The sequence below is a fragment of the Choristoneura fumiferana genome, chromosome 17, assembly GCF_025370935.1.
Source record: "Choristoneura fumiferana chromosome 17, NRCan_CFum_1, whole genome shotgun sequence".
NCBI lineage: Eukaryota > Metazoa > Arthropoda > Insecta > Lepidoptera > Tortricidae > Choristoneura > Choristoneura fumiferana.
Genome location: NC_133488.1, coordinates 1,833,988 through 1,844,997, shown reverse-complemented (window position 1 = coordinate 1,844,997; position 11,010 = coordinate 1,833,988). Strand labels below are relative to the sequence as shown.

The window sequence follows — 11,010 nt, the reverse complement described above, 5'->3', positions numbered from 1 at the left end:
AAAAAGAATACTATAATAATAACAAAAATAGACAAAATTACAGAAAATTAAAATTAATTACAATTAAAATTATAAAGAATACAGTCGATGGATCACTGAAATCTACCTATCCTATCCCACTAACATGCCGGCTACAACAGTGCCTAATGTAGGGGCAGTCCGGTTTGTCGGTTATCATCATTGCACCAGGACGGTGTTGGAGCTGTCGCGCACCCGGCGGCGGCGCACCAGGGCCGCAGCGCGCACGCGCATGCTCGCGTGGAAGCACGCTGTGCGCGCCTCCGCGAACATGCCCGACGCACTACACCAGCGCGGCAGCCCCATCAACGCCCTGAACGCGTTGTTGTATTGGACACGAAGAGCGTTGTACGCCTTCTATGTGTAGTTAGCCCACAGGCTACAAGTGCGACGTGCAGTACGCTTTGAACAGCGTTATCTTCACGTCCCTGGAACATCGCGAAACCTGCAAGCTAGCATATTTGCCCTGACGCACAACGCTCTCCGCTCCCGTTCTAAGTCAGCATCGTCCCTGAGGTCGGTAACAATGTGGCCCAAGTACTTAAACCGGTCCACTCTTTCGAGTGGAGATTCGTTCAAAATTACCGGTGGAACATTAGATGGACGGTTACAACCCGCCTCAAAGACCATGAACTGACTTTTGGCTACATTATATTTTAACCCATGGCTCTTAAGCCATGCCAGGAATACGCCTTAGCGTATTCCTCACAAAAACGTAGCAACCTCTCAAGACCGCAGACTGACGCGCTCAACAGCACCATGTCGTCCGCATAGCTCAAGTTATTAGCGCAGACCCCGTCCACATAGCAACCGACATGCCTGCTGCTGAGCGAGACAATTACCTCGTTGAGTTTCTTGCCGGATTCTTCTCAGCAGAGGTTATTCCGAACCGGTGGTAGATTTTTTTTTGACATTCATAAGTGCTTGTTATAGCCTAAATTGAATAAAGATATTTTGACTTTGACTTTGACTTTGACTTTGAATTAGAGCATCCATGTAGAGACTGAACAGTTATTGTTATAGTAATATTGAATAGTTATTGGTGAGAAGTCAGAAATATGATTTACACCTATACTTATTTGCTGCAAGGGAAAATCTGATAATTCACGAAAAGACGCGCCAGGAGAGCAAATTACGTATACACGGTTTTTAGCATATTTTTTTTAATTTGACGAAAAAGTTAATTATCATGTAGTTCATATCAATTAACTGAGCCGTCTGCTGAAGTCTTGCTGAAGTTAACGGAAATAAAAAAAACATGGCGTAAAAAAACAAACCTAAACTAACCTAGAGTTCTACAGGATGACCATTTGAAAATTTTGAATAATTGTACAGTCTCGGCGAGAAAAAAAATCTGACAAACATTACATTTTGACTTTCAAAAAAATTATGCGACTACGCATCAATGTATTTTCTTTCTTCTTTATTTTCGACATAGGGTACGGTTACCCCACGCGTTTTCCCCGTATATAAGCGGCGTGGAAGCCGGTTGCCGGCAGTCTGCACGGCACGGTGGGATCTGCCGGACGGGCGAACGGCACGGCATTTTGACGGGTAAGTTTGCGAGCTTACTTTCGTGCCAATAAACGTAGTTTGAGCGGCAATAACAATTTATGGATAAATAAGTAGGAAAGGTTAGAATCATCTCGGTCTTTTTACGTCCCACTGTAAGGCAGGTCTCCTCTCAGAATAAGAGGGATTGGGCCGTAGTTCTCACGCGGGCCCAGTGCGGATTGGGAAATTCACACATCATTAAATTTCTTCGCAGATTTCTGTAGGTTTCTATCACCGTAAAGCTTGTGGTAAATTCAAATGTTATTTCGCACATATGTTCGAAAAAACAAAAAGTCTAAAGAAGTAAAAGAAAAAAGTTTTAGTAAAAAATTTAGACTTACTATTTTCCTTACAAAATTAATTAGCACGCAATGTATCACTACGTGATACTGCTTTGTTTTTATTAAAAACGTCGCACTTGTTGACGTGACAGCTGTCACAGAACGCTTCTCTCTCGTATCAAATTATTGTACGCATTACATTGCTACTCGAAAATGTTTAAAAAATTAATTACGCTCTGATTGTTAATTTTAAATTACTTAACAATTTGTTTTGATATCGGTTCACAGCACTTAAATCTTCGTCTGGTTACAGTTTGAGGCAGTATCAAAAATAAACGAATAAATACAGAGCGATTTTTTTAAAGATTTCTAACTAAGTACTATCCTATTCAATTGTCTGTACACATACACTACCATTTCCTTTTGCAACCCGTTAATTTATTTTAATAATCACGTCGCACACATCAAAGAATATTAATTAATTAACGTTTGTAAATTCTTAATTATACTTAATTAAGTGGCTAACCAGTTACCCCGGGGCAGCGTGAACGTAGCTTTCGATGCTGAAACATTTTGTTTTAAGTAAAACATAGTATTTTATGTAAAATGTCATGTGGGTGTACTGTACAGTATAAATGGCGCTAACAATATAACAAAACGTTATCAAGTGAAGGGAAAATGAAATACGGAATATTTTTTACTGACAATGTTTTTCTATTGGATCTTTATAAAGTCTTGTAATTTTAAGCTAGCTCGTGTTTATAAAAATAAAAAGTCAAGCCCGTAAACCCTGATTTTAACCTAAACTTCGGTTTAAAAAGTGTTGATCGTTTCATAGTCCTGTCGCATGTCACATTGAAGACCTGTGACGTAATTTTGAAGTTAATTAGTCCATCGAACCATCTGGCTGATAAGGTAAGAAATTAATATTATCACAAGATGCCAGATATTAATTTAATTTCTTACCTATTAAGTAGATACAGGCCGGACGGTGCAATAGAAGACTACGATGGCAAGGTTCTACATAATTGTTTTTTTTTTTATATCAAAGAGTAAATGATTATTAGTGAAATTTTACTGTCAAGAATAATCCCATCGATTAGTGTAATAAATTGCGAGTCATTATTTTTTTAATTTTTAGCTTATTCGATTCCCTGGTGAGTCAAGCGAATTTCAGAAATTCTTTGAATGCAGTATTTTTTATGCCTTTAGTGAAATAAGTTAACTAAAGATAAAGACAGTTTTTCCTCCAAGGCCCATAAAATTTTCCATTCTGTATATTATACAGTGTGAGAGGCCAAAATTCATGAATTTTTAAGTAGATCGCAGTTCTTTTATAAGAATACTCGCACTTTCTTGTATTATTATGTGAGGTCGTAATACGTTTCATATTGAATATAAAATATGGATAATAATTTTATTCATAGGGGTGAGATGAGAGTTTAACCTTTTGCTTTGTTACCAGCTTTTATACGCGTAAGAGAGCTACGTCTGCGCGCCTAACATGTGCATTCATGCAGAGCCCGTCCTTCTCTTCCACATAGTTCTGTAGATTTTGATGTCGTTTTCGATCATTTGTTAGAGTTCCTGTACTACCTATCGCTACTAAGTAAAATTTATTTAATTTATATTCCTAAATTTACAATTCTGAATGTACAAATCTGAAATAATAATAATAATAATGAATAATAATTATAATAAATCGACTAACACTAGATTCTAAGACTAATACCTACTATCAAAAAATATGGATTGTTGTGTTCTGTTTTTTTTTTAAACTTCTGTGTTTTCATAAATTTGATCAAAAATATGTGATCATGACTATTGTTAACGGCGTAAGCGTGGTCAGATATTTTTGATCGAACTTTTGCTCAGGAGTTTAAGGCGATCCCATTCCCCAATGACCTTCGATCTGAATTCCTTAGTTTTCTAATGATTTTTGTAGCTTAATATATTAACAACAACGGCTTTAAGCAATAAAGTATCCCATATTTACTTCAAAGTTCATTGTTTTCGAGATATTTGGCATCAAAGTTGAACAATTTTAGGCCAAAAAACTGGTTTTCTGGCCATAACTTTTGTGTTAATTAGTTTCAAATGAAAACCCCAGACCAGTTTTTAGAGACGTCAAAGACGAACCCAAATATGTAGATTTCGTATATGTTTGATCTCTCACGTCAATAGAGATACGAAATAAGTGTTTTTTCAGACAACGTTTAAAAAAATCATACAAAATTAAGTATTCATTTTTTTCAAAATCCGGTAGACAGAAATGGAGATAAAAGATTGGAAAACCGATACCCGTTTGACTTATAATTCAATCTGTAGTGCAAAAGTAGGAGATACGATTTAAAACTTGTCAAAAATGATGAAAAGCCATTTTTACAGAAAAGTGTTCACAAAAACGAGACGGCCGAAATGTAATAATGACCCAGTTATGGAGTGAGTAAAACATTATGTGCATACAGAAATAGACATTTTGAACATGAAACTACCGTGAGACTCATTCATATTAAATATAATAACCCGGATAACTCACGTCTTAAATCGAGTTTAGCTCGACATTTTTCGGGCTAATCCGTAGCCCTTCGTCTTCGGAGCAACGCGACTCAGCGGCTGGTGCGCGTGTTGCACCAGAGCTAAACTCGACTTAAGACGTGAGTTATCCGGGTCATTATATTTAATAGACATAGACATTGTAATTTATTTAACGCTTCTAAAAGCTATTATGTGGCTCGTTGGATCAGGATTGGACAATGATCGGTCCTGGAGGTGAGCGACGCATGTTTGTACCGATAATTTTGCATATCGTCACTACTTTAAAAAAAACTCGTAGCTCAAAATAGATAATTTTTCTGAATGAACTTTATAGACGTTACATCAAGGTTCAATTTTGTTGACATATTGATTATAGATACGAGATTTTTTCAAAGTAGTGACGATATACTCGTACTGTAGCCAACTCACACTTGCACATACCGGCCTAGTAGTACTCAACTGGTTTTCCACTTGCTAATGAGCCAATCTATTGTAAGGCTTATAATAAGCAGCTTAAATTTGAACTTGCTTTGAATTATAATTAGTTTTAATTTAATAACGGAGCCACAACGCAGTGTATACCTAGTCTAATCGCGGTGAACGACGAGCGACGAATGTATAGTCTTATCTTATACCTTAAAATAAATAGGAGATGTGTTTCACGTTAATTAACAACAACAAGGAAAATAACTGGCATTACTCGATTCTCTCAAAATACGAATCTCTTTGTAGTTTTCCAGCAGTGTTGCCAACTCATAGGAACTCGAATTGCTAAACTCAAACTCAAAAGTTGCTAGAAAGTCGCTAAAATTAAATCCACCATGAGCGAGTGGATTCAGGACTTTGTCTGGGAGAGACACAAGAGGCCACTGGTGGTCTGAAAGGTTGGGATACGAAAAAAACAACAACTTAAATTAGAAGACTTCCGAATTCACTGAAATTGATTTGAATATTTTTTTAAATAGCTAAAGGTAGAGCATAAACGAATAGAGCTTTAATTAACTAAAGCTTGAATTTGGTGCGCAAGCGCGTTTGTCGCTTTCCGTATAGATCTCTTGGCACTGTATAATACTTGTCGTCGTCGAGTTGACAAAAAATGTATCCATTATTATTTGTAACTTATTCCAAAAGTCGCCAGATAAGTCGCTTAACCATTTCTGTCGTCAAAACTTTTTTTGGTCGTAAAACAGCTTTGTATGAATAAATCATAATTATCTCCATCATATTAACCGTAGGACGTCCACTGTTGGACATAGGCCTCCCCCATAAACCCCCAGTTACTTAGGTTGGACAGGCCTGCATCCACCGTGAACCCGCGGCGCGGCTTTCACCAGGTCATTCGTCCAACTCGTCGCGTCCTCTGTGTACTGACGCATTAATTAAAATTATTATGTGTATTAATTTAATGTATCTAATCTAATGTAAATTCACCACTTGTTACAATGTATTCCTTACTTCTGTCCATTGTAAAGGTTGCCTGGAAGAGATTTCTCGGAAGCGATAAGGCCTATTGCTTACCTTAAAAAATCTCTGTGCATATACCTTTGTTTGCAATAGAGTTATTGTATTGTATTGTATTATATTGTACAGTCAAGGGCAAAGATATCGACACAGCCAAAGGTGCGAAAATATGTATACACAGCCTTAATGTTAAGTGCATAAAGTCGTGTATACATATTTTTGTAACTTTGGCCGTGTCGATATCTTTTCCCTTGACTGTACCTATGTGTAAGAATTTAGTCCGAATTCAAACAATTTGACAAACTATAAAACTATATAAAACCTTAAAGTTAGCCCGTAGCCCGAAAAAACGAAAAAACTGAGTCGAAAAATTTTCAGAATTGCAATGCGCTGACCGGAAATGTGGTAAACAAAGATTTAACGGATAAATAAAACTTCAAACAACAAAAACTTCGTAGACTTGCGAAATACTTCTCGTAATTTTTCGTTGTTTCAAAATTGTAAGTTGCAATGTTGCATTGCAATTCACCTCGAACATAAAACACGCAGAAGGGCTAAAAAAATAATCCGGCCGGCCAGTCGAGGCTAAGTGTGAATCGGATTGGGGAACAACAGAACAATTCAAAAGTCAACCAAAAAATGGTTTTTTATTTTAAAAAATACATTAAAAAATGTAAAAATACTTCTATTAAAAATAGTAAATTGTATTGTGTGTGTGTTTGTATGTCTGTCCGTCTTTCACGTCCAAACGGAGCGACGCATCGACGTGATTTTGGCATAGAGATAGTTTATGGGCCGGAGAGTGACATAAGCTACTAAAAAAATGTACAGTTCCCGAGGGAACAGCGCTCGATAACCAAATTCCTCGCAGACGAAGCCGCGGGCAAAAGCTAGTCAATTTTATTAGAACTTAAGTAATTTCCTCCAAGTCTTCAAATATTAATAAAACTTAGATTGTTATACACATCGTTACTAGAAATAACGAAAATGAAAACTTGAGAAAATGTAAACCTGAGTATATGATATCGCCCGAAGCAGTTACTACGGGACTTGACTTTAAAAATAGAAAGAAAGAAAATAAGCAAAAGAAGTGCAAAAGCCAAAAAAACGAGACCAAAGGGTTGGCAGCTATCTCTGATCGACCTGATTTTTTGACATACAGATAGTTTATGGGCCCGAGAGTGACATAGGCTACTTTTTTTCCCGGAAAAATGCAAAGCTCCCGAGGAAACAGCGCGCGATAACCGAATTTCACGCGGGCGAAGCCGCGTGCAAAAGCTAGTACACAATAACTAAAATTTCAAATAGTTATTATGATAATCATGCACTCACTGAATGTTGGTACTCATTAATTAATTGACATGACCTGCAATGTACACGGTAAGCGGTTTTGGAAAATAATAATAAGAGAGCTTAAAGTTAGACTTGCAGTGATGCCTAGCCACCTGTTCTCTTAAGTTGATTTACCATTTTATTTGATGCTTTCAACCATTGCAACCATTTTTTTCTGTTTTAAAAAAAGTATGATGCTGATATATTTTTGATAGTAACAAAAATATACTAGCAACAGCAATGCCGCCTTACCCGGCTCTAGAGTTAAATTTTACGCTGTGGAACGGCCGCAGGGTGAAAATCAGCGCTGCAAGTTTTTTTTTTGCTCGCAGCTTACACTGATTCTGAGCCCATTGCTACATGCTTATGTATAGTTGGTTTTTATTTGTGTAGTCCTGTGTTATATCTGTGGCAATAAATGATTTCATTATCTTTATTAAGGAAAATTAAATTACACATTAAATTATATATATAAAAACCATCAATAACAATTAATTAGAAGTCAAATTAAATTATGAATAAAATTAATGAAATAATAATAAACAACACTAAAAAAACAGTTATACAATATAAAAAACCCAAATGTCAAAAAACCAAAAAAAAGGAAAGAATATTATTATCATACTAAACTATCATGCTATAATTTTTATTATTATTATTATTATACTAAATTGGCGCTTTTATGAAGAAAATTTGTCAAATAATGCCACGTTTTTAATTTCCGTGACTTTCACTTAGTCCAAATACCACAAACAGGACTTATATCATGGTAAAACACACGAATAATATTTACCTCGATGTTTCGACCACATTACAGTGGCCGTGGTCACGAGTAGATTCCACCACTACTCGTCTACTCGTGACCCCGGCTACTGTAATGTGGTCGAACGAAACGTTGTTTGTGGTATTTTGACTATACTTAAATAATGCCAATGAACTAACACTAAATCAAAATTATTTCGGACATTGTCTCAAATAAACAGATTTCAGCAATTATTTTTTATTAAAACCTTATTTCACTAAAATATGATGCATAAATGATACACTGGAGGGAACATTCGCACAATGCACAAACTAAAATGATTTCATTGACACATTAATACACAAATAGCCGTTTAAAGTCGTGATAATACATAAACACCTTCAAATCAGTTTTTATAATAAAATTCCAAAAAATATTATAAATGAAACGGATACAAAATTCAGATCTATTGTCAAGAAGACATTAATATCAAAGGCGTATTTATAAAATTAATGATTATATCATGGACAGGGATATTTGGAAATAATTCCGATCCGCATTAGCGATCTCTTCAAATAGCGAACCTACTGTGTTAAAAATAAAGTTGTGTTAAATACTTGTGATGTATACATATCATTTAATAATATTGTAAATCTGTTTAAAAAAAAATATATATACATATATATATATATACCTCGTTGAGTTTCTTGCCGGATTCTTCTCAGCAGAGGTTTTTCCGAACCGGTGGTAGATTTTTTTTTGACATTCATAAGTGCTTGTTATAGCCTAAATTGAATAAAGATATTTTGACTTTGACTGACTTTGAAATTACTTTTCGAATGTGTGGCAGTAGCATGACGTTTCTTATAACCACCTCATGTGTACTTTGGAATGGTTGCCTTCTCCTGTAGCAAGTGCTATGTGCACTTGCAAAGTATACACGTAAGCAAACAAATAGGTATCTACTTAGGACTTGCGGCATTTTGTATTATTACTTGTCAACGGGAATATATTTTGTGTTATTTTCATGTTTAATCATCATCCCAGCCTATATTTTGTGAACAAAAACACTCAACTGAAGAATCAACTGGGTGAATTTGACATACAGTACCATGACACCTATGAGCAGCTGGTGCAAATGCAAGCAAAAATGGATTCGTTTGAGGACTGCTCAGTCCATTATGAGCAAGCATTGAGGCGCATTGATGACTTAGAAAGTGAGCTAACGGAAGCTCACAGAGACATACATGAGCTTCAAATAGAATGTGAGCGTCACCAAGCTGCCGAAACTGATAGTCTGTATGATGAATTAATGGGCAAAAGTTTATATGAAGGCATGATCTGCTCCAACAGTAGTTCACCCGCAGCGTCCCACTCTCAGTCAGTTATATCAACAATTGATTTGACAAAAGATGATTCAACCACATCATGCTATTTGGTAAGTAATAAAACTCTAAAAAAATATATTAAAGTTAAGAAATTTATTAGACGCACACAGAAATATATAAATGCTAAACATGGTTTACAAAAAATGTACATTTAATTAAAGAGCGCAGTGTGATAATAAATAAACTTAAATCAACTCAGAGTGAATTAGAAGCACGAGACTCTTTACATGACAGTATGACAAAGACCTTACTGTCAAAAATCAGTAGGTTAGAAGAATCACTTAGAGATATAAGCGCTAAATATGAAAGCAGCAAGCGTGAAATTAGTGCGCATGTCAGTGCTGCTACACAGTTAGTTAACATGTGTCGCTATAATGAAGAACGCTTTGACTCTTTTATTAATAATCATATGTGTGTTTGTTCGCATGAAACTTCGCCTGCTCAAAGCCACCTCATCGGGCCCGAGCGCCGGTGTGGCGGTCCCCGTCGCCCGCCAGCCCCGTGCCCCCAGAGCGGCCCCCGCCGCTCGCCAGCCTTGCGTCGCCCGCGCGGCCCCCGTCGCCTGCGAGCCCCGCGCCGCCGGAGCGGCCCCCGCCGCCCTCGAGCCCGCGCCGCCCGTGAGCCCCGCGCCGCCACAGCGCTCCCCGCCGCCCGCGAGCCCCCCGCCACCCGCGCACTCCCCCCCGGCTGTCGGAGCGCCGCCGCCTGCGAGCAACCCGCCGCCCGCGCGCCCCGAGCCACCGGCAAGCCCGCCGCCCGCTGCACGAAGCACTCCTCCGGTTGCAATGGCAAACTCAGGCACGCTACCTACCGTCAATACTGTCATGTACTCTGACGAGATTGGCGTGGGTTTTGGACCCATACTCAACCAGCTCCTGGAGCAAAGGGTCGTAAACTACTGCCTACGCGGTGCTAGTCTCCAGCAGTTTGCCGATCGATTGTTTAAAGACAAATTTGACACTTCAACCACGTTGATCATCATGCTGGGTAACAGTCTACGCATAAAGAAATCTGGCTTTGAAGATTTGCTTCGTGCACTGTCTGCTGTGGAGCAGCGCGGCATCTATAAGATTATTTTATGTGCTTTCCCATATTCTAGTTATTTGTCTTATGAGCGCAATGTTACAATATCTAAGTGGAATGCTATGTTGTATAATGTAACTTGTTATAATAATAAATATCAATTCTTTGACATTAATAATTTGTAAAAAAATTAAATTAAATGAATTGAAATTGTTTTTGTCGAAAAAGTGTAAAGTAGCCACAGCAAAGTTATTAGCATTTAATATCGAACCTAGGTACGTAGCGGACGACGGCAGCGGGGCCGGACACGCCGCGCGCGCGCCGCCCGCGGGCCGCCAGTCTTTAAACTAACGCGTGAGACAGCGGAGGAGCAACGTAGTTTTATTTTGATTCATCAAAATATACAAGGCTTCTCCAGCAAAATAACTGAAATCGGTTTATTCCTAGATGCGTTAAATGTAGGAGTAATGTGTATTACTGAGCACTGGTTAAAACAACATGAACTATTATTGAATATTTGTAATTATAGAATCGCCAGCTCCTTTACTAGAAAATCGGCTATACATGGAGGCTCTATGATTATTGTTAAGGACGATTACAAGAGCAAAGAACTAAAAAATGTAGTTCAGCTGTCCATTGAACGAGTTATTGAAATTTCGTGTGTTGAATTAGA

General features: G+C 37.7%; 1 protein-coding gene across 1 annotated transcript in view; it reads left to right on the top strand.

The window, feature by feature from the left end:
- The first annotated feature begins 1,527 nt into the window (after window positions 1-1,527).
- LOC141436693 (uncharacterized) overlaps window positions 1,528-11,010 on the top strand; it is a 33,189-nt gene continuing 23,706 nt past the window's right edge. Inside the window, exon 1 of the mRNA XM_074099704.1 lies at window positions 1,528-1,572. The gene's annotated coding sequence lies outside the window, so the exon portion shown is untranslated. The remainder of the gene's footprint in view (window positions 1,573-11,010) is intronic.